Raw genomic sequence first — 27,032 nt, 5'->3', positions numbered from 1 at the left:
CCTTCTCCTCCTATGTTCTGGCTGATACACAGCCTACCTCCTGGGGCAGGGTGCAGAGTGGGAAACAGAGAACGAAGGTCTTGATGCTCTGCAAGTAACGTTCAGCAATAATTAAAACAGATATGCTATCAACCCTCTTTTCTCGCAAACCTCAAATGCTGAACTGTAGAGGTGCTGAAGAAAGTTACTTCCATCCCAACCAGACCCAGTACACAGACTCTCTATAACAAACAAACAACTCCCCCCCATAAATTAAAATTTAAAAATTAAAATTAAAAAATTAAAAATTAAAATTGAACTTAATTCCTAAGAGGTAAGGTTATTTTGCTTGTTTTCTTCTACTTCTAAGATAATGCTGTTCTTATTGTCATTAATTCAAGTTAGGAGGAAAGAAACTATAAGCATTTAGTTATAAATGCACTTAAAATATTTCCTAAATAAATGTCACAGTACTCTCAAAATAACCTCATACTAATACAGTCTTATTTGCCCTCAAAAGGAGATTAGTTTCTTGAGTAAATGTTGTCAATGCAGTCACTTAGATTTCCTGTGAAAATAGTACAGATAAGAATGTAGTTTTGAAACACAATTGAGCCTTCCTGCCTTAACCATATGACAAGAAGTTGGCCTTCAGGGGATCAGCTGTCTATGGCTTCTGGATCACTCTTGAGGAAGTGACATCTTCTACACCCTATGTAGAACCACAACCAACTCTTTTGAAAGACATGTCAGCTCTCCTTAGAACCTGTGTCCCGGTATTGTTTGTCTGCTGAGACATAGGCTGTCTGTGGTGCCAGGATAATTATATTTCCTATGACTGAATGCACCACCACTAAAACAAACGAATGAATATTATCATCTTAGTAGAGTATAGAGAAAATTGAAATACAAGCACTACTCTGGGACAGGAAGCACTGGTGTAAGGACACAGGCTGGGGACTGCCGGTCTGGCAGCAGCTCTGCAAGAAGGGATCTGGAGGACTTGGCAAACACAAACTCAGCATAAGCCAGCTGTGAGCCCTGGCAGCCTAGAGATATTCACAGGGGCACAGATAGGGCACCATAGGGAGGAATTATAGCACTCTGCTTGGCACCTGTTAGATCCCATCTGAATACTGTGTCTACTCTAAACTATCAAGAAAAGCGTAATACAAAAGCCAAGCATTCTACATCTGATATTCAATATTTGTATATTGGTCCATTAAATTCTAATTGTCTGTTTGAGAATTTTTGTATCAGATGAGTTCTCTCCCAACAATTAAGGAGGCCTCTGAAAGATTTTGGGCACATAAGTAAATGAAGAGCTACAGCTTTTTACCTAAAGTTTAATGAAATCTTTTTTTTTCTCAGCATGGAAAAGTTGCTCATGGTCATCAGTGAAGAGAGATCTAGGATCCTTTCATTCACCACAAATCAAAACAATTTGAATAAAAATGACATTTTTAGTGAACCAGGAGCCTGAGATTTTGATCAGTTGTTGCAATACAAGTAGAGCTAAGAGTCCTTTTGTCATCTCATTAAAAAGAGTTGTGTTCAGATGGGTTTGCTATAGGCAGCCAAAGCAGTTTCACTGAAGCAGAATGCTTCATCCGTTTATCTGTGCCAAATTATAGAGGTATTTGGAACATGGATATCTTCATAAAATCCTACCATGTTCTGCTGCTCAATGTCTGTGAATATTTTATGAAAGTAGATAATAAAACTGTTATCTACTATTTCCTAATTTCTAAACTGCACCCATTGATGCTGTGGAATATGTTCTGTCACTACATGAACACATGGGAGAAAAGGCAGTCTGCATAATTTGGATTCATCCAGGGTTTGTCATAGTTGTACGAGCAAAAGTTCTTGCAGAAGGATAATTGGCTAATTTTATGTCCTGCTAATTCTTTCTCCCTTTTTTATATCCATGGTAAGGTAAGCCATGCTAGATATCCTTATTAGGAGTAGTTAGTTGCCTGTTTCTTATCAACAGCCGTGTGTATCCATACCGTCTCCTGTTTCCACCCCAATCATTTGTTCCTTCCTGCAGACTAAAATTCCTTTTTTTTGTGGTCTGTATTTACAGGAAAAATAATTAGAACAATTTCTACTGTTTGTCTCATTATAATTTTGCTTGTGTCTGGGTAAGTAACAGTCTAGGCAACCTTCATTCCTTCTTTCTTGATTCAGAGATGTCTTTTGAGATAGGCTTGTATGAAGATACTAACTGGTTGATAATTTTTTTTTTTAATAATAAAGAGTGTTTCATTAAAAAATGTCATTTGTGAAACTCTATTCTCTCTGCAGAACAAAAACCTTTGAAATTCAAAGGACAGACCAAAATATCTCTTGATTACTTCAAGGCTTCAGGGAGTTGCCTGGTGTATCTTATAACCCAGAGAAACTTTTTTGTTACTATGTTTGCAGCCTCACAATTCTCTTCCAAGACTTATTTCATCACCTTCCAGAACTGTTATACCTGTCTTTGTTATCTAAGTAGCACTCTACTGAAACTTATATTTAAAATATTTCAACATTAATTGAGTTCTGAATTTTGATTATCCTCAGTACAGCACTAAACTCAATATGTCTGGCTTTTTGCCAAATGTTCTGAAAATGGTACTGAAGTAGATTTTTAAGGACTAGATATTTAAAATAAGAGGGTTTTGCAGGTGCCCAGTTTATTTTTTATCCTTTTACACACTTTTAAATCTATTTATTCTCTCCAGCAATGAATAAAGTAGTTTCATTCATTGTTCTCCCAAAAATAGCCTCTGAATTCATTAATGCCATGTTCATATTTTTTAACTTTCTGTTGGAAAATTAATTACTTTTTATATAAATATAAATCTGTAAAATTTCTATCTTATCACCCAATTAATATTGGAACTAAAGCAAATGGCATCTCATAATTATTTAATTTCATGTCAAGAATTGCTTTATTTTTCTGAAGGCTTTTATTTTATTCCAATAAATGTCACAATTTCAAGAGAATTTCTTTATATTATACTTTCAATATCCTCTCATTATATAACTATTTAAATTTATTTAAAATTCAATTTCTGTCAGATGTTTTTTAACCTCAACAGCTGTGACAACCCTTCCTTGGCTCACCAAAAAAATTTGAAATAAACCAAACACTCACTATCCATCATGTATTAACTCCAATATAGAGTAGATGATAAATGGCATATAGTGATGAGAAAACTGAGACACTGGTTGTTTGTGATCATTCAAAGTTTTGCAACAATTTTTAGGAAAAATGAGAGTGTTCAGGTAGATTAAAATTGGCAAATTCCAATTTCACTTGTAGATTCCAAGATACATTTTGTTTTCCCTGGTATTTTAGTGTGTAAAATGGAAGGTATTGTTTTTCATTTTATACTTTCAGACTCAATACTTTGTTCAACACATTGGAGTGGTGAGTGGGACCCAAAAATAGAGACACAAGATGTAGCCAGCCTGCGAGTGTACTTCACTCAGCAAGTAATTAATTTGGAAAAGCCTTCTGGCACAATTTATCTTTCTAGGAAGGAAGGGGGACTGGAAAAAATGAGAAACTTCATCAGGGAAGAAGCAGTGTACTTAATAGCTGTTCAGAAATCTTTAGCTGAAATTACGACATAAACTACCATCACTGCTTCCTGTGGTTTCGTAATGTATCTTTGTGATTTTAGTAAGTTAATATGACCTCATAATTTCCTAATGACCCAGCTGTGGTTTATAATAAGTCCACACATTTCAATCTTTAAAAGGAATATACAACAATTCAAATTTCTCTGTTTTAAATTACTCAGAGAATTAGACTTTGTTGTTGTTTCTTGAAGCCAGTCTGGTTTTATTGTTATAAATTTCTCATTCTGTTCTGCCTAGCCAGAATTCGGTATGTTAATTTTTTTTCCAGATTTTTCTTTTGCCTTAAGTGTCTTTTTATTCCCACAGCAGAGCTAAAAAGTGAGGAGAAATTATGTACAGGTTTGTCATGCCAAAGAATAGTAGGAGTTGTTTTGAATTTTAGGCGCCTTAGACCATCTGACCCTATATAAATTACCTGCAACATTGATAGGAATAGATTGGGTATAATTTTTGGTATAAAGTGTAAATGGAGTTCAGATAATAACAGATATTCATAGAGGAACATAAAGAATGTGTTTACTTTTTACTAGGCTGCACATATTATTTATGTGTTTAAAGTTTATGAAGTTTCTGGCTGCTTACACTTTGGATTCCTTTTGACCCAAACATTAATCTCTGTAATAACATGAGTTATTTACAATAATCTCTGTCATAGCCTAGGGTATATTTAGAATTTCTTACTGTAGTGGAATTATATCTTTCTATTGCTCTTTGAACCACTAAGAGAGAGTCCTGCAAAGCACTGATCATCCTCTCTTATCATTTCAGTGAACAAAGTAATAAATGGTGCCTTCTTGACTTTGAAACCTGACATGTAAACCTGGGGAAGTGTAACTCTTGGCACACATCCCTCAGATGCCCAATCCCACCTCAGTGGTATCTTTTGCCAATTTTTCTACTACAGTTTCAGCAGTTATTTAATTCAGCAGTAGTATTTAATTCCATTTTAACATCCCAAATATTTGCGTTTGGGATGTTAAAATGGAAGTGCACACCAAAATTAAATAAGACTGTACTTTGAGACCATTTCTTAATTTTCATACACAGTTCAAGAAAACCCTTTCATCCTACATCTTAAGTGACCAGGATATGCAGAGGGCAGTAGTGAAATACTTAAAAAGAGCCTTGAGAGCTGAACTAGATTTAGGCTTTTGATCATTATTTCATACCTGTTGCTCAGAGGAATCATAGAGGTTTCTTCTATAATGAGATTGGTTTAGGAAGAAAATGTAGGTAATATGTACAATGGCATGCTGAAAAACTCAAGCACGTATGTCCATATGGTCATGTTTATGTAAATGTGAGAGTCTTCTTTGAAAATGCTTCCATGTGTTTTTAATGTTTTTACTGAGAGTTAAGATATAACATATAATTTGTTTCCAGTATTGACTTCTTATAGGAATGAAGAAATCCTGGATTGCTTTTGTAAAAAATACCTAAAACCTCACTGAATAGTTGCTGTTACAAAACTCCTTTGATTTTACACTTTTCCTTTCACAGTGTGTGGCTCTGTACTCTATTTCACAGGGCAATGCACTGTTGAAAGCTGTCACTCCAAGAAGCAGTGTGATGGTTGTCAGTGATATTTAAAAGAAGACTGAATTATATATACTTTTTTTTTTCAGTGTGTCCTTAACACATTGACTTTCCTGGCTGTGGGAGCTCAGTAAAAAGAGAATCAGCATAAGGTGAAGCATATCTCCTGCTGGGTGGCCAAACTGCATGAAATCTCATGCTTCCTTAATGGTGCTTCTCATACCAGCTGGTCAATGGATCATGAAAATGAATCAGAAGTATAATGGGGACTTTTTTCCAGTTGTAGCAGTCATAAACAATTATGTACTTCTGGCTCCTATTCTTTCAATGCATAATGACTTCATTGTTTTTGCCTTATCCATAAGAGAAACATGATATAATGTTTAGAGTTGAAAGAGTGAGGAAAGCACCAGGAACTGTTTCTTTAACAGGTTCCTTATTTTGGTTAGATACTTTTCCTGTTTCTGCTTCATTTTCTAATATAAACATGGCGTTCTATATTCTTCCAGCCATACTCCACCACAAAGCTTTACTTCTTCCCAAACTTAAGGCAATGATTTATGGTGTCTCTCTTTCTGGTTTTCTGATTTAAAGGAAAGGAAAAAGAGGCCTTAGAGGAGACAGGGTTTTAAAGCTCAGTACTGACTTCCTGAAAATCTGCTTTTGTCAATTATTTTCAGGTATAATGAAATTGGGAAATAAAATCCTAAGAAAAAATGCAAGATATTAGTAGAAACAAAGAGAAATATAGTACTTCCTTACTTATCTTAAATTACTATCTTTCCTGCACTCTTATGCTTGATGTTCTCCTCAAGCAAGAGAACTCTGCCTCTGCCAGAATTTGTCCAGATTTAACTAAATTGTCTTCCAACATTGTCGTTTTCCTAACAGCCCAAAATTTGGGATCAGATTGGCTCTACCAGAAAGGAATCATCAGAGAAAGAATGCTGCTTTTCTTTGTGGCATTTGCTTCTTCTTTTCTATAACTAATCATACACACAGCTAGTGTCAACATAGCTGACTATAGCCATTCATGAGACTCCTCTTTCTGTTGTCCCAATTGCTCGACTGCAGGAGTTGCAGTGTCTCCTTTCTGATGGCACAGCCTTTCAGAGAGTAGGGAATTATATGAAACTAAGGCTTTCACCATAGTGGTGAGTGTGTTTAGCCCAACTCATTGTGTGAAGCACTGCCTGGTAAAGAGCTGGGAGCTGGACTGTATACATGGCCATGAGTGCTGGCCTATGAAGAGTTTCTTCTGTGCTTAAATATCATATGAATTTGATGTGCATGCACATCAGCGGGAAATAAAATGAGTTTTAACATTCAAGGAATTGAGACACTAAAGAAAAGTTTTGCAATTTTTGGACAGAGTAGATGTTTTTATTTGCTGGAAAAAGGAGAGAGGAGTCAATTAATTATGTCTTAAGTATCAACCAATTAATTTGTCTTTTTTTATTTTTCCTAAGTCTTCTTTCAGACCTTCTTTCTGGTGATCACACTTCAGTCCTACTTAATCCTCTATGCTCTAGTGAGTTCAATTTCTGGAATAGGATTTGTAGTTTCAGATTTTACAAGGTTCCCTTGTCTGAAATCAGCAAAGGAAATGTCTGCCACAAAAGAAGGAATAGCTTTTATGCACTTTTCCTTCTCTTGACTTCAACTATGTATATCTAAAAATTTTAAACACTGCATAATCTATGCTATTGTTCTTTTCTTCCCTCCTCTGCTTCCTTACCTCTAAAAGAAATGTTATATCATGTCTACTGAGATCATATGTTTATCAGTCTACATTGTATTTGGATTAATATAGATGTGGCAATTTTTTTCTTTGGTTAGAAAAGATGTGCAGCCTGCTGTTTGTTTTGATTCATCCTTTTTCTCTGTTCACCTCAAAGGTCTGAATCTTATGATTTACCTTCCATACTAATGTAACAGCTTTTCAGCCTAGTAATCAAATACTTGACTGAACATCGTGTATTCTTGTCTGTATCTTACATGAGATATAAAAAGCTGCATAACTACAGGCCAAGTATATCTTTCACACTGTTAATTCTTATCAGCAACTACAGATCTTTATAAGACTGAGTTCTGCACTCGGAATCACATACTGAAAATGAAAGCACCAGTTAATGTACTTTTTTCAGTTTTTACTGTGAATGAAGAAAATAGCCAATATAGTTCAAAGATCCACATTGTCAAAGATCAGCAGAAATTTTTATATCCAGCTGATAAGAAATGGAAAATCTACCTTTTAACTTTGAAATTAATTTGGAGACCTACATCTTCTCTCTGTTCTTTTGTTACTACATTATAAAAAAGAAGCAGTCAAAGAATGGATCTTTGTAATGAAATAACTCCAGGAATTTCTTTAGCCAGAAGTAACATTTTCAAACACATCTAAATGATTTAGAAATTGTAAGAAATGTTCACTTACAGATTTAAGGTTAAGGGAAGTTTTAAAATGTGAGTTAGATACCTGTGAGGCTGTGAAATTCCCAGAGGCTCAAGAAATTAAATCTTATGAATCTCAATATTCAAACTCATTGTTATGTTTATAAATAATTTACCTTTTATTTTCTTCTAGTATACTTCAGTTATATTTAAAATATTGTTCCACATCAGTCATTATTTCTGAGTTGTGTTGGGGGCGGGGTTTATGCATTTTCTATAAAATGAAATGACAAACTTCTTTTTAGTTTATTTTCATGAGTCTGTCTCCTCATTGAAAAAAAAAAAGCACTAGTAGAAAAATATTATAGGTAGTTTACAATTTAAATAGCTGCAATTTTTAGAATACTGGGAGCATGAGAAAGTAAATTCTGACTGTCATGACACTTCACTGTCAATGTCTTGCAGTTCTGTATGACCGACGCTTAATTTAAAAATTATTTTAAAACTGATTTGGAATACTGAATCAATTGTGCTGTGATAGTCACCTAAGAAACAGTTTTTTCCAAATATGGCACTCCCGGACTACAATGTTCTAATGACGTTTCTGACAGCATTACTTTTACTTACATAAAAAGGTGATTATTTTCACAGTATTATTGTTTGTGCTGTGACTCTCTTATCACAACTGCCATACAGTGTGAAGGACATTCCATGGGACTAATTATTGTCATGTTCATTACACAATAACATTTACAAAGAGTAGACTCTAAATATTGATTCTTTACTGCGTCTTGGAAAATAAATTTTTGTTATAAGGATTGATCTTGGTACTTTCTTGCAGCAATTGGTTCTTGCTGAGTTGTTTCAAAGCAAAGTACTGATTTCAAACTTTGAAAAATTTCTCTTCCTTTCTTGTCAAAATGTATCAACTTCAAATTTTAATCACTCCTCAAAATCAACAAGTTTTGATAATTTTGTGTATGACACCATAAATATTTCATCTTATTCTGAACTAGTAAAAATTAGCCTAGATTCACTCACTTCCATAGAGCTAGACCAGATAAAAATAATTTTTATTTCAGACCATCTTCAATTTGAAAAAGTCTAAAAGAATACATCTAAAGTTAGATTGTTGAATTTGAATCATGATTTCCATGTAGGGAAAATAACCCCTTCAGGAATTATCAATTGTTCAAAGAGCACATGTAGACAATGCTGAAGTAGATATATTCATAAATTGCAAGGTGATTAATCTACAAAGCCTATCTGTAGACAGAGCATTTGATGAAGCTTTGTGATCTGTGAAAGAGTAGGAAATATAGTTCCATCCCCAGCATATTCCCAGACTGGAATGAGTCTGTAGTTGAAAGTATAGGCCAAACTTTGATATTTACCCAATAGTTGAAGCATTACAGACAATGAAAAGCAGGCTATAATGTTATAGTTCCTCCAGAGACACAAGAAGTTAACCCAAGACAATGCTGCACCAGTAAAATGTGATTGTGAAAAAAATGATAACACTAAAAAAATTAGGAACTAACAGTAAATAGTAATAATTGTAACTCTGTAATATACAGTCTAAGAAAACCCATAGTTTGCCTGGAACTTGTTCAGACAGGTTTTTTCAACCTGAAGTTTCTGCGAACACCATAGAAATAGGAAATAATCCTACATATGTGTGAAATGTTTCAGTCAAGTTAGCTCATGCAGTGTAACATGCTCTAAAGTGCTCTAGACCATGGAAGAAATTGAACATAGTGTTCAGCAGAGAGCATAACACAATATAATGATTATTTTTTCTAATTATCTTTTTTTATAAGCATTCCCCACTTTTTATATTATGAACTGGACTTATCTAAGTAAGAATAATTACCACCATATATTTTATGCTACTTCATTTGTGACATTTATACCTGCCCTGTTAAGAAGTGCCTTTGTGTTTTTTACGTTTTATTTTTGCTGTCTCCTTTATTATTATTTTTTTGTCATTCACATTTTAGACAAGATAGATACTAATAAAATAATACTATTATTTATCTCTGTCATTGTCATAATAACAACTTTAATGAAAACAAGGATAAAAATATTGGGCACTGGTAATTACTCCAATCACATTTTCCACATTTTCCACACAACCCAGTATAATTTAGTGCATCTTTATACTGTGTCCTTCATGTATTCACATCACAGTAGAAATACACAGAGCTGTCACTAAGCATAAGTCAAGCTGAACAAATGGGGTTTTAATTCTGACTGGAAAACACAGCCAAAACACTGTTCATGATCTCATATGGAAGGGCATTGCAAAGGCAGGCAGTAGTTGAACTAATGGAATCAGGCTGGTTGGGAGGAAGACATTTGAAGATGAAGAAAGAGTATATTAAGAATAGGCTGTATAAATTTTCAGTACAGTGAATATAAATTAATATGATCAAAAAATACGACAAAAAAGTCTCCAAGGCCAAGTTAGTGAAACAGCTAAAATGCCCAAGACAAAATTTTGGGATGTTTAGGAAAACCTGGAGAGCAGCTGATTTTCATAATTAACAACTGGAAGCTAAACAAGGACAAGTAGAGCAAAATGTCAAAGGAGCTTGTAGCTTTATGACAAATGATAAAAAATTACTAATGTGAGAAGATTTAAAAAAAAAACCCTCCATTTATAATTTATTAATTGGTGCCTTGAGATCTTACTTTTATTTATACCTGTAATTGACATCATATAAGTAGAACAGAATTTCTCTGCAGCTGCCAAATATACATTTTATATACAACTTCCCAATGTGTAAGACAATAGAGAATTTGAAAAATTTTCACTGCTGTATTCCTTTTATGTACTTTACTTTCCTGCAGGATTCCAGAATCCTAGCACAGGCAGCAGTCTGTAGCTTCATTTTGAATCACCTGCTTTATGCAGTGCTTTTGTACAATGGATTACATTCTGGTGCCATTGAAATTAATGACAAAATGGGACCCTGCCTTCTGAGTGGTACAGATTTTACCAATAATATTCTCAACAGCATACATACATCTGTGTAAATTTAATTCTCTCATTAGCAATGGATGAACCACAACAGGCTCACTGATATGCTTCAGATAAACATCACAAAAATTTGGTTGCCTATCCAACTATCCATACTAATTGGCAAATACGTAGGAAATCTCTGGAGAATTGACTCTCTCAGGAAATTTCTGGCAATTACTACATCTGTTCAAGAGAGGAGCTATCAGGATTCTGGCAGTTGCATGAAAATATTTTTCATAATCTAAAAGAATGGATATCATATAAATATTTTATTTAGAAATAAATATGAAACATACATTTTCAAAGAAAAAAATAATCTTTATATAATTTTGGTAGTCAGATATTCACAATGACTTTGAAATCTTTCCTATCCTAAAAAGATCTGGGAGAAGGATTTGTTTAAAAGTCATAAACGTTACATTTTTCCATTAATTCAAAAATTTGTGTCTTTTTTCCCCCAAGATTATTCAAACATTATATATTCAGGTCCACAGGTTGAAAATCATATTCTATAAGAAATAAAATAATCTTTTTTTATGAGAGATTTTCATGCTGTTTTACTGCAGGAAATGACCCAGAAGATGGTGAATATCTACAGCCTAAAACTCATAATGCAACCTTTTTTGGACAGTTTGGAGGATACTTATCTAGAGCCACATTCTGCAAAGTAATATGCATAACATCTAATGTTATAGCCTCCTACAGATTAAGTGTACATCTAATCCCTCTGAGAAACAATGCATTTAAATGTGAACTCTCTTCATATAGGTAAAAATGTTCAACACAAGAACAATTTGTCTAGAATATCTTGTGATCTCTGTCAGTGGTAACTGGCATGACAAGTTTCTGTCAAGAAGATACATGGTTCACAGCAATCCTGTTTGGTGACAGTGAGAAGACTAGATCACTTCTAGACTAATTTCAAATTATCTTATTAATAAAATTAGCGATACATTTCTGTGAAATGTCCATGAATTCTATGACAATCAGTTCTGAAAATAACCCTCACTGCATTTCAAATGGAGTTGAAATGCATTATTTCACAGAGATTATAGTTGTGCCTCAAAATTTCCCTTTACATATGATTAAGGAGCATCAATATTAACTCTTAACAGTGGTCAGATATTAACATAGTAGAGATAAGTACCTGAGTTTATTAATTTCTTTGGAAATTTAGATTTGCACACTGTCCAGTTAATTTTATTATGTCAGCTCCCACTTTTTGCAATAAAGTACCATATCTGCTGCTTTAAACATTCATCCAAATTTATAACTATTCTCAATAAAAACATCTGAAAAAATAAATCTTCTTCATGTCAAGACAATGATACAAAATCTTACAGGCAAGTCAGAAAAATGTAACAAATAGTATTGTCACAACAAAGACAAGAAATACTGAACATTTCTTACCTCCAGCTCCCTGACATAAACATCAATGCACACAGACATGGGCAACAAATGGGCGCAGCTGGAAGACACTGGACAGCAAGAAAACTATCATGAATTGTCATTATGGCAACGTGGTGGAATGACTCACAACTGGAATGCCACAATGGATGGCTATAAAGTCTTCAGAAGGTATCACCAAGGAAGGACAGGCAGTGGGGTAGCCCTGTATATTAGGGAGGGGTTTAAGTGTCTTGCTCAATGATGGTGATGAAAATCAAATGCTTATCTGTAAGAATCAGGGGGAAGGCTGACAAGGCAGACTTCCTGGTGGAATCTGTCATAGACCACCCAATCCAGATAAAAAAGACAGCAGAAATATTATACGAGCTGGGAGCAGTCTCAGGGGAGACCTCTCATGGGGGACTTCAACTTAACATGTCTGCTGGAAATATAACACAGTAGAAAGGAAACAGTGCAGAAGGTTCCCAGAGAAGGAATCAAGAACTTTGTAGAAAATAACTTCCTGACACAGCTGGTGAGCTAGCAAACAAGGGAAGATGTGCCCACTGGACTTGTTTGTGAACAGAAAAGGACTAGTGAGGGATGTGATGGTTGGAGCCTGTCTTGATAGTTTTTGATTCCTGGGAAGTAGGGAGGGAAGTTGGCACAATTGCTACCCTGGACTTCCAGAGTGACAAAAAGCAAAGACTGAGGTACCTAATGACTTCTTTTTCTCAGGCTTGCATAACAAGACAAGTTGTTTTTGGGGTACCCTGAGCTGGAAGACAGAACAAAATCTCTGTAGTCTAAGGGGAAATAGTCAGTGACCTGCTATGCCAATTAGCTGTGCAAAAGTCTATGGTGCCAGATACCAAAAGTGCACTTGTAAGTACTTTTGCCTTAAAATAATAATGAAAAATTGAAATTTGTCTAACTTGAGTTAAAACTGGTGAAAATATGCTTTGCTATTTTCTCTTCAAAAACTATGTTAAGATATATTTGAATAAATAAGTTGTACCAGTTTTAAAACAGTTTTCAGATTACCTCTGAAATTCATGAGATACTGATGGGTTTTTGGAGTGATATTATTTAACGTATGGACAGCCACAAGGTTCCCACATCTAATATAATGAAATTAGCTGCTATCTGTGGTTTATGGAATTTTCCTCCTGACAACAAATTTCTGATTAAGATGTCTGTTATCTAAAAATGTGGATGGGAAGAACTTTGGGTATTGAGAGATTTAGTTGGGGAAGAACAGTGTTGACAAACGATGTGTTCAGAGTTCAGTAGTGATTAATTATTCATTAATATTAATAAAAATGTGACTTATTTTCTTCTGTTTGATGAAATATAGGTTTGGTAAAGTACTTAATCAGGCACCAGATCTTGTAGATCCTATACAATTACTTGCAAGTACTTACACTTCCTCAAGATTATGTTGTGTAATTTTACAGTCGGTGCACAATTTTGATTTTGAATTTGAGTGGCTTTATACCTTTGTCCCCCTGTGATGGTATGAAAGCAGGACTTCAAAGACAAACTGCTGGTTTTCAATTTGTAGATCAACAGAATCATGAGAACTGGCCTCCAAACATTAATTTTAATGGTTCACCCTTTTGAATGTATTGATGGCATTTTAAATCTCTACCATCTTTTAGAAATTGTTCAGTAACTGCATTTAGGAAACTGGAATTTGAAACAAGAGCTTTGGAACTTAAAAAGGGTAACAACATACCTTTGGAAGTGTCAAAAGTTATTCTGGATGAGATGTCCTACCTTCCTTCTTCATGTCACTGGCTCTATTCTTATTTTTCTGTCCAGCTCACAGCTCAAATTCTTACATCCTGAGATTATGCTTATAAAAATTCTGATTATCTTTCAGATAGCTTGTTTGAGTCTCCCTGACTTGGGTCTGGAAGACTTACAGTGATGGGATATCAGAAGAACAAATATTTGAACACAGATACCCCACTCCTCCAGTTTTTGTAGTGTTGTTGAGGAACCACAAAGGAACACTTCTACTGAAAGTCTCCCAAGTGAACTGACCTGTTTTATCTAATGTGAATACATTGCTATTAAAAGAAAAAGCGAAAAAGCTGTCTAAAGGATGAACACAAGTACTATAATAGCTGCCACTTAATTTAAAAACACAAGTACATCCTTGCCATAATACAACTCCTGGTTTCTACCTTTGAGCTTATTGAACATTTCTAACTATTCCTATTTGGAGCAGAAGAATGGGAATTCAGATCCTTGTGTGTTCTGGCCTTTGACCTGACTATGGCCATATGGGCAGTTGAGCTATAGTCCATGAAACAGTCAGTTTGTTCCTCCACTACCTGCACTGGAGAAATTTGCCTTGGGAGCTGCGTTCTAGCTGAACATTACTCCCAGTGGTAATTAACCTATTCAGAAATCTCTGCAAAGATCACTGCAGTTGCAACTTAAAAGCAGCCAGTTTCCCACAAAATTAAGGTAAAAGCTACTCTTGAATCCAACTAGTTCTAAATCAAATAAAATCTAGGCAGACCTGAATGGGTGTCTTTATTTTAAATTTTTAAAAATATCTATGTTCTGTGAAACTCTGAAAAACTGGTGATGCCTTGAGAGGCTGAACTAGAACAGACACTAGACAGAGCTAAAAGAATAAAGTAGCTATTTATGAAAAGGCCTTAAAGGATACACCTTGAGAAATAAAAGAGCATGGCCAGGGCTACAACCAAGATGCACCCAAAATGGTCACAAAATGGACAACTGGTCAGGACATCTCACACTTTTATAAGTTTTGGTCCATTTGCATATTGGAGTTAAATATCAAATTATAGCTTCAGGTCATGGAGTCCCATGCTCCTTGTTTGCTCTTTTCAGTTCCTTGTTGCTTATGTTTTTTGGGCCTGAACTTTGTAATAGTTGTCCGTGGTCTCAAGCTGGAAAAGGATTGTTTTCACCCTGTGAAGAGAACCTACTAACGCTAAATATGAAGCTCAGAGCTGCACCACTAGGCAGAACTGAATCTGAAAAACATGAAAGCTAAAACTTAAGGCATCACTGGAATTTCCCCCTCACCCCCCACCCCAAATATCTATAATTTCTTTTTTCTCATTTCCCCTGCAGATGCCTGGTTTAGATACATTCATACATTCATAATTTATGTGAATTAAGAAAGCTTAAGAAAATCATTTAGTAGCAAATTCTCCACTGGTATGAATTAATAAATTACAGAAGAGTTACTTTTATTAATATGCCTTATAAATCCAGAGAGATATTTGGAAGAGAACTTTCCACTTATGCTTGTTATCTCAACAAGCTGGGCAAATGTTTCCTCTTCACCACATGAGTGATATTTGAAAGAGAAAATTCCATGGAAATTCTATATGCTGTGTTGTGGTCTAAATATTAAGGCTATTATATTCAACATTGATCCTTTTCTTGTGTGTAGCTAAACAGAAGGAATAATACAGACACCAAGCCTATTCCCACTGGTCATCTGCCTCTCCAGCTCTGGGGGAATAAGCTGAAAACTGGATGACTGAATTTGGCAGTGACAGTATATGGCAGCAGCTGTAGGACCATATCTTTGTGTCTATTATAAGATGGACAAAAGTGAGGAGCCAGCTGCTACCACTACAGCTCTGCATCCAACTGTGTCTGCACTGGAGAAGTCCTCAGGAAAACTTCTGCTGTATTGGCTAGTAAGAAAAGCTGGATATCAGTAAATAAAACATTTATTTGTCAATCTTTATGGCTGCGCACAAGTCAGTGAGTATTTTCCATAGGTTTGTCTTACCTATATTGTCTGATTAGACTGAAAGTGATTTTTTTGTAAGACCTGGTGCTTCGTCTATATCATAACACCTTGTAAATAATATATTTATTTTAAGATGCTTATAGTGTCAATAATTATAATAACAAAAAAGACATATGAATGTATTTTGATGGAAATAACAGGACACATAAACCTCTGAGCAGAAAAATGCGAGGTGAAAAGAATTCTAGTTAAAGTATTATCAATTCACTGGTGGTTGTCTATTTGGTAGCATGATCTAACTTTCTTTGAATTGCAGAACTGTTATATGTACAGCTGAAATATCTATACCCAGACAGAAGGAGTTGTTCCATTAATTCTGAATGTCTTTTTTTCATAAGGTACTAAAATCCTCCCATAATGGTGTAGGGTTTGTGTGTGTGTGTACTTCAGAGAAAGTTAAGTTTGATAAGGAAATATCTTGCAAAATATTGCAGACTTTCTCAATATTGTCCAAATTTATAAAGTGGTTCTATTAGTTAAATAGCCACTGTGTTTTGTCTTACCATTTTTATCACAGCTGTTCAAAATCATAAAACACATAAACTTGTTGAAATAGAGTCATAATTAGATGTATCTGGTACATATTTTTGTACTGATATAAAATATTTCTGCAGTTAGATGATGATAAATACAGAACATTCAGGAGGAAGACATGAAATAATTCTGGAAGTCAGTACTGCTAAATCCAAGCATGCATATATAATTGCTAGGAAATTTTAAAAGAATCAATAACATTTCTGCACTTTGAAGGACAGTTTGAAAAATATGTCTCTTAAAAATCATTGTTTTTTTTAGAAGGCTTATTTTGCACAAGGGGCTGCTGCAGGACCATCTCCTGCAAGCCACACAGCAGCCTGCACTGACGGATGGTGTGAGATGAGATACCAGCCTATCAGGAGGAGATACACGGTTTTCTTACACAAGATAAAAGAAGCTATGGAAAGGAAATTGAGTGTTTTCATAGGCAGGATCCGAACAGTGCACAATGGGAAGATCCATCCAGGCTCTTTGTTGTTTGATGCTGCAAGAACTCAAGGTGCCCAACATCTGAAGGGAAGATTTACTCACTATTTATATTTCTGGCATTATTTTCTCTTTCTGAAACAGACATCTTATTACACTATTTACTTCTGTATCTTTCTTATTGAGATCCAAATAGAACTGTGCAACACTACTTCCATCCCCAATACTGAACACACAGCGAGACCTAAAGCAGTACCAGTGAACAGTGTCAATTTTTTGAATGCAACTCTTGCCATCAGAGCCTAGCTAGTTCTTCATATGAAAAATGTAAAATAGAAAGAAAGAAGTAAAAGGTACACTAGACAACAGAAGGATAAAAATAATCTCTATAGTGTATTTAATTTTTTTTTAAAAATGAAATCTCTTATTAAATACAACAAAATAACACTCACACATGGCTGACCAAATTAGTTATTTTTTGAGGGTTCTTGCTGACAGAATTTTACACAGATTGATTTTTTTAGACTAAGTATTTATTTTGAAATAAAGAAAAAGTTCTTTCTGTTTTCCTATTCAAATTAAATACATCAGAAGTTACTAGATTTTGGAATTGCTTAAAATAGCTTGTTTTCATGTCACTACCATATGTAAGTATAATTTTCTGCTTTTGTTTTACTCTTCTTCAGCACCACTAGAAAGTTTTAGTTTATATGAATCCAAATATTCTGTGGCTGAAAAGACAGCCTTAGCCGTAAGGCCAAGTGGCACAGACAGCTTAACATCTATCTGTTCCTTCTAGAACAGACAGGCACTTCCTCAATAGGTAACTTGAGCTGTGAATCCTCAACTGATCTTGTAGGGCATTCCTGTAGCATTGACACATATATTACATGTTTTTGTGACCTTCTGTTCTATATATTTTTTTATTTCAACTTGCCCGAAATAATTCAAGGATGATATTTAGTCCTTCAGAATGGTATTTGATAGAATGGATCTGAAAAGACCTTTTGAGGATGTTCCTATAAAGGGTATTATGTAAGGAAGGGTGAGAGGAATGGTGCTAGAAAAGTGCCAGAAGACAATAACAGGAAGAAATACAAAAGTAGTGCAGTACTGCATACTGATCTTTTGGAGCAAGAGTTTCCAAAATATGCTCCAAACTCTACTAATTTACTTGTACAGGGCACTCATTTACAGCTGGCCCTGAGAGCAAACTAAAACAGTAGAAGACTAGGGGCCGGTGTTCAAATTTAATTCCTGACTTTCTATACTTTCATGGCATAGATATGTTTTTTAGGACTTTGGATTTATGAGATAGGGGTTTCAGATAGAGCCTGGGTGTTATGGCATAGCAATCATCAGAAATCTTACCAGGATATCAGATTATAAAATAAATATGATATATAATACATAATACATGATATACAATAAATAATACATATACATATACTTACACATATGTATGTATATATATACACACACATTTCCAGATCTGAAACAGCCATTCCAGGAAACTTGAGACCCTGTGTGAGACTACTTTTATTTAGCTGTGTGGAGATCTTGTCAAGGTCTCCATTATGGAATGATGTTATAAAATTTACCTTACTGGAAAGATTTTCCAAGAGCTGGGCTTCTTTATTTTCAGAGAAGTATTATTTATGCTTATTGCAAAATATTTCAGCTGCTCTAGTCACAGAAAAATAATAATTTATAATAATTCTACACTGTTGATACTTACTGTAATAACAATATCTAATTATATAAATCATCTCGTACAGTTCTAAATTACAGGGATTTTACTGCCTGTCCTCTCATCTTTAATTATATATCTATATATATGAACATGTAAGTCTTTGGATTTCCCCAATACTTGAAAAATATGTGTTACAAGCTTATTGAAACCAGCACCATGAAAGATTAGACAAAGAGCACAGATAAAGAATGTGCCTTTATTCCACCGTTTGAAAATACAAGGCACTTTTGATGCTTGAAACAGGAAAACGTTTTAAAAATTTATAAAAAGAAAAATGTGCTTGATGGTATGCAAGAAGCAAGACAAGTGTAATTATCGTGGGTAGCATTTGAGCATACATTTTGTAAAACATCACCTTCTTTTCTACTAAACATGTATTTCCATGCTCCAGTCAAAATTTTGCACAGTGGATGACTCAGTAGGTCTTTAAGATAAATGATTCATTGGTGTGTAATGCTAAAAATCTTGGGCAAGAAATTCAGTTTGTCTCTAAAAGTCTAGATTTTCATGTCTTAATTGTGGCTGATGAAGCTCCTAAAGGTCTGTATGATTTAAAAATGTATTAGTAATACAATAAAATTTATCTTTTACTCAAGATTTCCTTTGACTGGGATGATGAAGAGAATTGATTATATAGAAAGTAATGGACATAAACACTGTTGGTTGCAGGGAGATCTGGACTACCTAAAAAACTCTTTGTTGGTCAAAACCCCAAAATTTTCATTTTTAGACAATATTGTGGTATTTATTAGTTGCTGTTAATAGCATTAACAACAAATTTGTTTGCTTGTTTGTTTACCAAAAAAAAAATTCATCTCACTTTTACAATATGAGGGTGTTTTGTCCCTACCTTGTGAGTTAGGTATAGATATCCGGGGAACAGTTTGCCTTTGAATTCCTATATGTACTATACTTCCCACTAAATGAGACTGATCAAAATTATTTTACAGAATTCTTATCCATTAGTTAAATCAAAAAGAACTTCCTGGGAATGAATGATACATCTCTCCTTTCACATTCTGAAATATAAAAATGAGTTAAAATGAGATGTCTCTGATTATTATTTTCAAATTAAAAAAAAAAAAAAGCAGCAAACCAGCAAGCATTTTGGTCCAGAATATGCTTCAGAGAATTAAGTAAATATAATGGTCATAAAGATCACATGAAACCACATTTATGATGGAAATGTTGACTGATGTGAACAAAAAAAATTGAGTTGCAGAAGATTTGCACTGTAAAAGGCATTTTCTTACTGAGAAAGAGAATGGTGATGATACTTAAGTTAGCCTAGATCCTCTTACTAATATTATCCAAATCATTAGGGAAATTGCAGAGCACACTGTTGTATGCACACATCTTTAATTCAGAATGTGCGGGATTTTATGAATTGATACATCCTTTGTCTGAATAGTGTATATTTCTGTAGCAGACTGGATGGTAAGAAAAATTCTACTCTTCATGTGATGACAACGATAATATGTATGCTTACATTATTTTTACATTAATTAATTTGCTGTTCCTTGAAATTAAGCACAACCTTGGAAATGGGCAACCATCTCATTTTTTAGTGAGTAAGACAAAAGTGCAGGGATTCCGAAGATGCAATGTAGATTATTGCATGTCAGCATCATATATCCTAACAAAACTCAGTATTAGTCCAGGAAAGACCTTTTTCAAAATTTGCTTTGCTATCAAATAAGGTTTGAGTTTTCCATAAATGTGTTGGTAAAATACTTTACAGAAACCAGGCTTACTGCAGGACTATGCTATGAATGTGTTTCATTTTAATGGTAAGTCCAGGTCTTCAGTTACAATATACATCTTGCACTAAAGTTAGAAGAGTACAGCTTTCTATATTAGCTGAAGACTTATGACTCCTCTCACCACCATTCAGATAAAAAGACTTATAAAGTTTCATCACTATCTTATAATAATGCTAGGCAATGCTAATACTGATTGGTCAAAGAAAACCAAGTTCCATTAAACAGCAGTTGAGGATTCCTGCAATTCGCCAATCAGTCCATCTGATAGAAGTGATAATTTTGTTCCACTCACTAGATAGGTTTAAGGAAGAGGACATAAGAACACAAAGAGTGAAGGCAAATAACTCTTTTGACTTACCGTAATGTTTCAAAGCAGAAAAATAAATCAAAGTTTGTGTCATCAGTCAACTTAAGGGAAAGTTCATTATCAAGAGCTGCAGGATATGTTAATGCAATGTCTCCTGTGAATAGGCAAAACAAAGGCAAAGGAAGCTTTCATAGGAGTTGAGCAATGTTGTGGAGGGCTTTAGGTTCTCTTGGAGCTTTTAATGCTCTGGTGCCTTTTTGTTGTTATGCTATTCATTGAAGGTATTAGGGCAACACTGTTTACTCAATAGTTTTCTCCCCTATGATTCTCTACTTCAGCAGTGTTCAAAAACTCCTAAATGATATTTTGAAATTATTATTTCCATTTGGTCAAAGGTTTTTTTGTCTACCTTATCACATTCCCTCCTACTTATCATGTTCTTAAAATTGTCTGGATTTATTTCTATGTTAAGAGAAATGCATTGCTCATCTTCTCAACCCTTCCTTTCAAAATTTAACTGGTCAGTTTTCTGTGGAGTCCCCAGAAGTAAAAAAGAGCTTTTCCCTCTGTTACTGAAGCAGCTTCTTAGTTTGCCATGGGCAACAACAACAAAAAAAAAGCTTTAAGGAATCTCTGAGATCAAGGTGAAGTACAAATTATCCAGTCAAGACTTACATGAAAGTATACTCAGGAGAAACAGTGGTAGTGGTGGTAGCACTTCTGTGATAACATATTTAAGGTAGGGAAAAAACCTATTGTACAACCTACTGCTGGCAGAGAGGAGTGAGAATATGTGAGAAAAATAACTTATGCAGATACCATGGTTTGTGAAGAAAGAGGGACAGGAGGAGCTCCAGGTGTCAGGGATTCCACTCCAGACTGTGGTGAGACCAGGCTGAGGCACCTGTGCCCCTGCAGCCCAGATAAGACCATGGCAAAGTGGGTATTCACACTGCAGCCCATGCAGGGCTCCATGTTGAAGTGGATATCCCTGAAGGAAGTTGTAATCCTATGGAGAATCTGTGCTTGAGCAGGGTCCTGGTAGAACAGATGATTCCATGGACTGCCTTCACTGGAGCAGTCCAGTCCTGGAGGAGATCACCATGTGGAAGAAACCTGTGCTGGAGCAGTTTTGAAGAGCTCTAGCCTGTTGTAAGGACCTATGTTGGAGAAGTTCATGGAGGACTGTCTCCCATGGGAAGAACACCACAGTGGAGCATGGGAAAATAGTGATGAGATGGAGTGGCAGAGACAACCTGAACTGACCACAGTAGTCATTGCTCATCCCTCTGTGCCACTAATGGAAAGTAGGTTGTTGCAATAGAACACAAAATAAAACAACACGCATACTGGAATTTCCAAGGTAAAAGAAGGGAAGTTTATTTTCGAACTCCAATATTTATAGACTTTCAAAACTGACAGTGGATTGGAGGATGAAATTGCTGCCTCTCCAACAACACTATCAAACCTACAGTCCATCAAATTTCTCCTCCTCCAGAAAGGAATACAAAACAATCATTATTTGCATGAAAATGTGTGTGAGAAACTCCATTACAAAAATGTAAACATCAGAAAGCTTAGAAGACTTTAGAAAAACAGGGTGACAGTAGGTAAAGCAATTGAAAATTAACTTGAACCCAGAAAAAGTTCCGAGGAGGGACAGGTGTTTTAAGATTTGGCTTTGTTTGAGAAACTTATCTAACTCTGATTTGCTTGGTAGCAGATCAAACTAATTTTCCCAAATTTAAGTCTGTTTTCCCACAATAATAATTGATGAATGATCACCCTGCCCTTGCGTCGACCCATAAGCTTTTTGTCAATTTTTTTCTCCCCCGCTCCTGTTGAGGAGGAGTGATAGAGTGGCTTATTAGGTACCTGGCCTCCAGCCAAGGTTAATCTACCACAACATCCCCATGTCTAGGTCAAGTCTGCCACTACAGAGCTGAAGATTTGGAGCTGATGGAAAAGGCAGACGTGGGAAAAAAAGATCAAAGGCAAAAACCCCAAACAAACAAAAAAACCCCCAAAAACCAAAACAAAAACAAAAAAGACAAAAAATATGAAGCAAAATACCTTAAGATTGACGATGTGAATATCTCAATTGTTATACAAATAAATTCTATGTTAAAAAGCAAGGAACAAAAAAAAATGCACACAGTTGGAGACTGAATGCTTAATTCAACATACTAGTTTTAGACTGATATAATATCTTTTATATGAGCAGCATCCTGCTGACATGAAAGTGAAGTAATGAAGGGTAAACTTCAAGCATGAAATTTGACCCTGACAAAAATGTCACAAAATTTCTATTAGGGTGCTTGCAAAAAGTTCCATTTTCAAAAGTGTCCAAGTCATTAAGGAGCCAAATCCTATTTGGTCTTAAAGGATTATTTGGTAAGTGACACAAAGTCACAAACTCTTTAGGCTTTTTGGAACATGTATGATCTATAAGACATTGCAATTAATGATTGGAGTATTCAGATTTTCTTCAATGGAAAAAGTATATTTTTCTGTGGGCTGAGCTCAGCTGTGCAGTTGAATATTACTTAATTTGAGGAAAAAATTAAAACAAGCTGACTGCAAATTTAAGTTAATTTGAAAATGACTGAAAGGTGACCTGTTATATAAATCTGTTTGATTGGAAGTTGCGTTGATGTCTGTTTTCTATAGTTGCAATTTTAAAAAAATCTACTTGTTAAGTTACAATGAAAAAGTAGAAAATTACTTATTTCTACCATCTATTTTTTGTGTGTGTTAAGAATCATCATTTATACATTATCTTCCTATATAAAGACATAAATTTCCATTCTATCTGTCTTTCCATCCCTTCAGTTGTCTGTATGCCTCATTCACGCAGTTCTCAGCATCCTTGCTAACTGTGGACATTTCTGAAAGTTGACAGGACAATCAGCTGTGATCTCAGGAATCATTTAAAGATTATGACTTAGGCATGACAAAGTATGACTGGATCATAATGCAGTTACTCATAAAATTTAAAATAATTTAATTCTAGAGTTTCTGGAAAGATAAACCTCTTATTTTTATATTCATGAATATATTGTGTGTCATGTTTTCACATTTTTTGTGACATATAAATAGGTTTCTACATTTGTAATTACATAATTGAAAACACTCCAGAATATACCGTGATTATATTGTGCCTCCAATAGAAAGATATAATAGTTTTGACACTTTTGTTTATGATAAATTCTTAGCTGGATTTCAATCTTGTTAACTCAGACTGCCTACAATGGACTTCCATTTCAATATGATATGTGTTTTCCCTGGCAAATATTTACACGGAGTTGACAGATAAACTGATAAAATCTGCATATGAAATGCACGGTGAAAAGATATGAAATAATCAGATCATTGTAATCTGCTGTGATTAAGAAAAATCCAGATGTGATAACGCAAAATATGTTTTGCAAACTTTCAGATTTTCTTTCCTTGTGGCCCTTTTCTTGGCTTTTTGAGGGTTTTTTTTGGTGTTTGGTTTGGTTTGGTTTGGTTTGGTTTGGTTTGGTTTGGTTTGGTTTGGTTTTTAGCTGCAGCTGTGAAATAATGATTCAGAATATTTGTTTCTAAAAAAAATTCATCCTTTTCTACCAAATATTTCACAAGTGCCAACAAAGGTCACAATCCACGGCTATACCTCTTTGCTTGTAGGTAATATCACTTTCACCATAAGAATTAACATGAAGAGTGATAAAGTTAAAAGTTTATGATTTTGTGTTAATTATTTGAGTGCCATTACTTCAGATACTTGAACTTAATTCTCAAAATGTTCCTCATAAGCTTGGTTACTTTAGTACTGCTAAACAGACATTCTGAAACAAAATAGTAGAATACTGTCATTAAATTTATTTAGAAGAATTAACACAACGGAATAATTTTTATTATCAAATGCATAGTTTTGTAAGAACTAAAAGTCTGGAAATATAAATTAAATAAGAGAAAGACATAACTAAGTATTAAAATTATTATTAAGGTATAGCTGTATCACAAGTGATGATTTATAAAATATAAATGAGAGTTATTTATGCTAACTTAGGGAATCAGAGTAAAAAATAAATTGCAAGCTGTTAGGGCTTAAACTAAGACTTTACATTATTTTGTTCCTACCTTAGACTAAAATTTCACTTCCTCCTTAATGTGCAAATCACATCAGCTTCTTCCCCTAGGTAGAGATGAAAGACAATATGTGAGTGTCTGAGTTTCTGTCTTGTGCTTCCTAAAACCTTACTGCTAAACTTGTCTCTGGTGGTATGGTATAAATACCATATGAGAGTTTGTAAAAGACACAGTGTGTTATCTGTAGAGAGCTCTGAATATCAACAAACAAGACACGTGAAAATCCTGTACTTGTTTCACCTATGTTTTATCATAAAAAATATTCAAGTTACGTCAAAGAAAGAAGGGAACAGATGAACTGGAAAAGTTGCCAGTGGAATTCTTATACATTGATAGTTACCATTAAACTAACTTGTCAAGAAAGAGGGACATTATAAGCTGACATAATTAACATTTGTTTTTATTAGTATCTCTGTTGCTATTAAGAGAAATGAAGGCATGGAGAAAGTTCAGGAAGAGATGAGCTATCCCACAGTAATTACAACTCCCAGCAGGATTCTTCTCATCTGATTACCACCACAGCAGGACAGAGGTCCTACCATGCATCTATCTGACAGAGTCATAGGGTTAATGCAAAGGTGCTGACTGATAAGCACAAAGGTGTCTTTAATGTTAAAGCACCTGAAATTTAGAGGCATGCTTCACAATTTATATGTATCCTAACTGAAGAGGTACATTTGGGGTAAAGGATTAAAGGAGAGGGAGAAAGACTGTAAGTTAAATTTATACAATATAATTATGAAATAATTTTCTGGAGAGGAATTTTATTCCTCCTGAAATGCAGAAGAAATGTACTTGGCAATATAATTACAATGTGTAAGTAATTTCCTTTGCACTACAGCAATTTACGGGCTTTGACTGGACTAGTGTTGGTTCTCTTTATAGTACCTTGCATAGTAGGTATATTCCAGGAGTATCAGGAAGGATTGCAGAATCGTGGGAATGGTGGTGAAGGTCTCTGGAGTGCTGGTAGATTTTAATCAAACCTTCTGGTCAAAAAGAAAAAGGCTTGAAAATGACAGCTGAATCTGGAGAATGAACAGATGTTTATGGGACTGGTGCCACACGGCAGGGGTTCAGCTACTCCAGCCATGGACTTCACTTTGGGAAAATTTTTCTACTGGGGGCTGATGGGGTCCAACAGTAAAAGGAGGGGACGAACATCTTCAGTCTGGACTGTAAAGAAGAGGGCTTTAAACTTAAAAGAAGAGGGCCTGATGAAGAGGGCTTTAAATTTAAAAGAGTGGAGAATAATCATGAAGAGTTTGTGTGCACACATCTGTGGGGCTATGATATTATTGATCTCATGAAGATGTGGAAGGATGGTTCCTGTAGCTGGAGTGCTGGAATGGAGGAATACAGGGTCTTCAATAAGGACAGTCAGGAAACATGGTTAGGGGTTATCAACTTTGTCAATGAGCAGCTGGAGTCCAGGGAGATCTACCTGAGGACTGATGAGGAGCTGACTGAGAGTTTATGGATCAAGGGAGGGAAGGAACGGCTGATATTATATGGGAGTCTGCTACTTGGTGCCTGACCAGAAAGCTAAGTAGATGAGACCCTCTATAGACAGGCAGAAGCAGCCTCACATTTACAAGCCCTGGTCCTTATGTGTGACTTCAGCTACACTAATTATCAGTTGGTGGGATACCACAGCAGGACATAAGCAATGCATGTGGATGTTGGAATGCTTGCTGACAATGTCTGTCTCCAAGTAATAGAAGAACCAATTAGGAGAGGTGCTGTGATAGACCCTGCTCTTGCCAGCAGGGAGGGACTGATTGGAAATGTGAAGCTCAAAACCAACCTTGACTGCAGTGGCTATGGAGTGATGAAGTTCAAGGTTCTTAAGGCTGTGAAGAAGGTGCACAGAAAGCTTGCTAACCTGGACTTCAGAAGAGCAAACTTTGGCGACATCAAGGATGTGCTTGGTAGCTGAAGAGATAAAACCCTGTAAGGAAAGAGGAGGTCAAGAAATCTGGGTCATATTCAAGGATCATCAGGAATGATACATCCCAAGAGAGGAGGTCAGGCACAAATTGCAGAAGGTGTGTGGGGACGACCATGAAGTACGTGGACACACCCTAATATTACAAGAGAACCTAAAAAGGGTGGAAGTGAGGACAGATATCCTGGAAAGATTATAGAGAAATTGTTTGAGCAGCCAGGAATAAGGTTAAGAAAGCTAAAGTCTGGACAGTGACAACAAGAGTAAAAAAAACCAAACAAACCTTCTGTAGCTTAATTTGGGATAAAAGGAAGACTAGAGAAGAAGTCTCTTTGGGAAGGAAAGAAGACACATGGTTACCCAGGATATAAAGAAAGTTGAGGTAGTCAAT

Source organism: Passer domesticus, chromosome 1, assembly GCF_036417665.1.
Source record: "Passer domesticus isolate bPasDom1 chromosome 1, bPasDom1.hap1, whole genome shotgun sequence".
Taxonomy (NCBI): Eukaryota; Metazoa; Chordata; class Aves; order Passeriformes; family Passeridae; genus Passer; species Passer domesticus.
The sequence above is the reverse complement of the archived record's forward strand: the minus strand, read 5'-3'. Positions refer to the sequence as shown.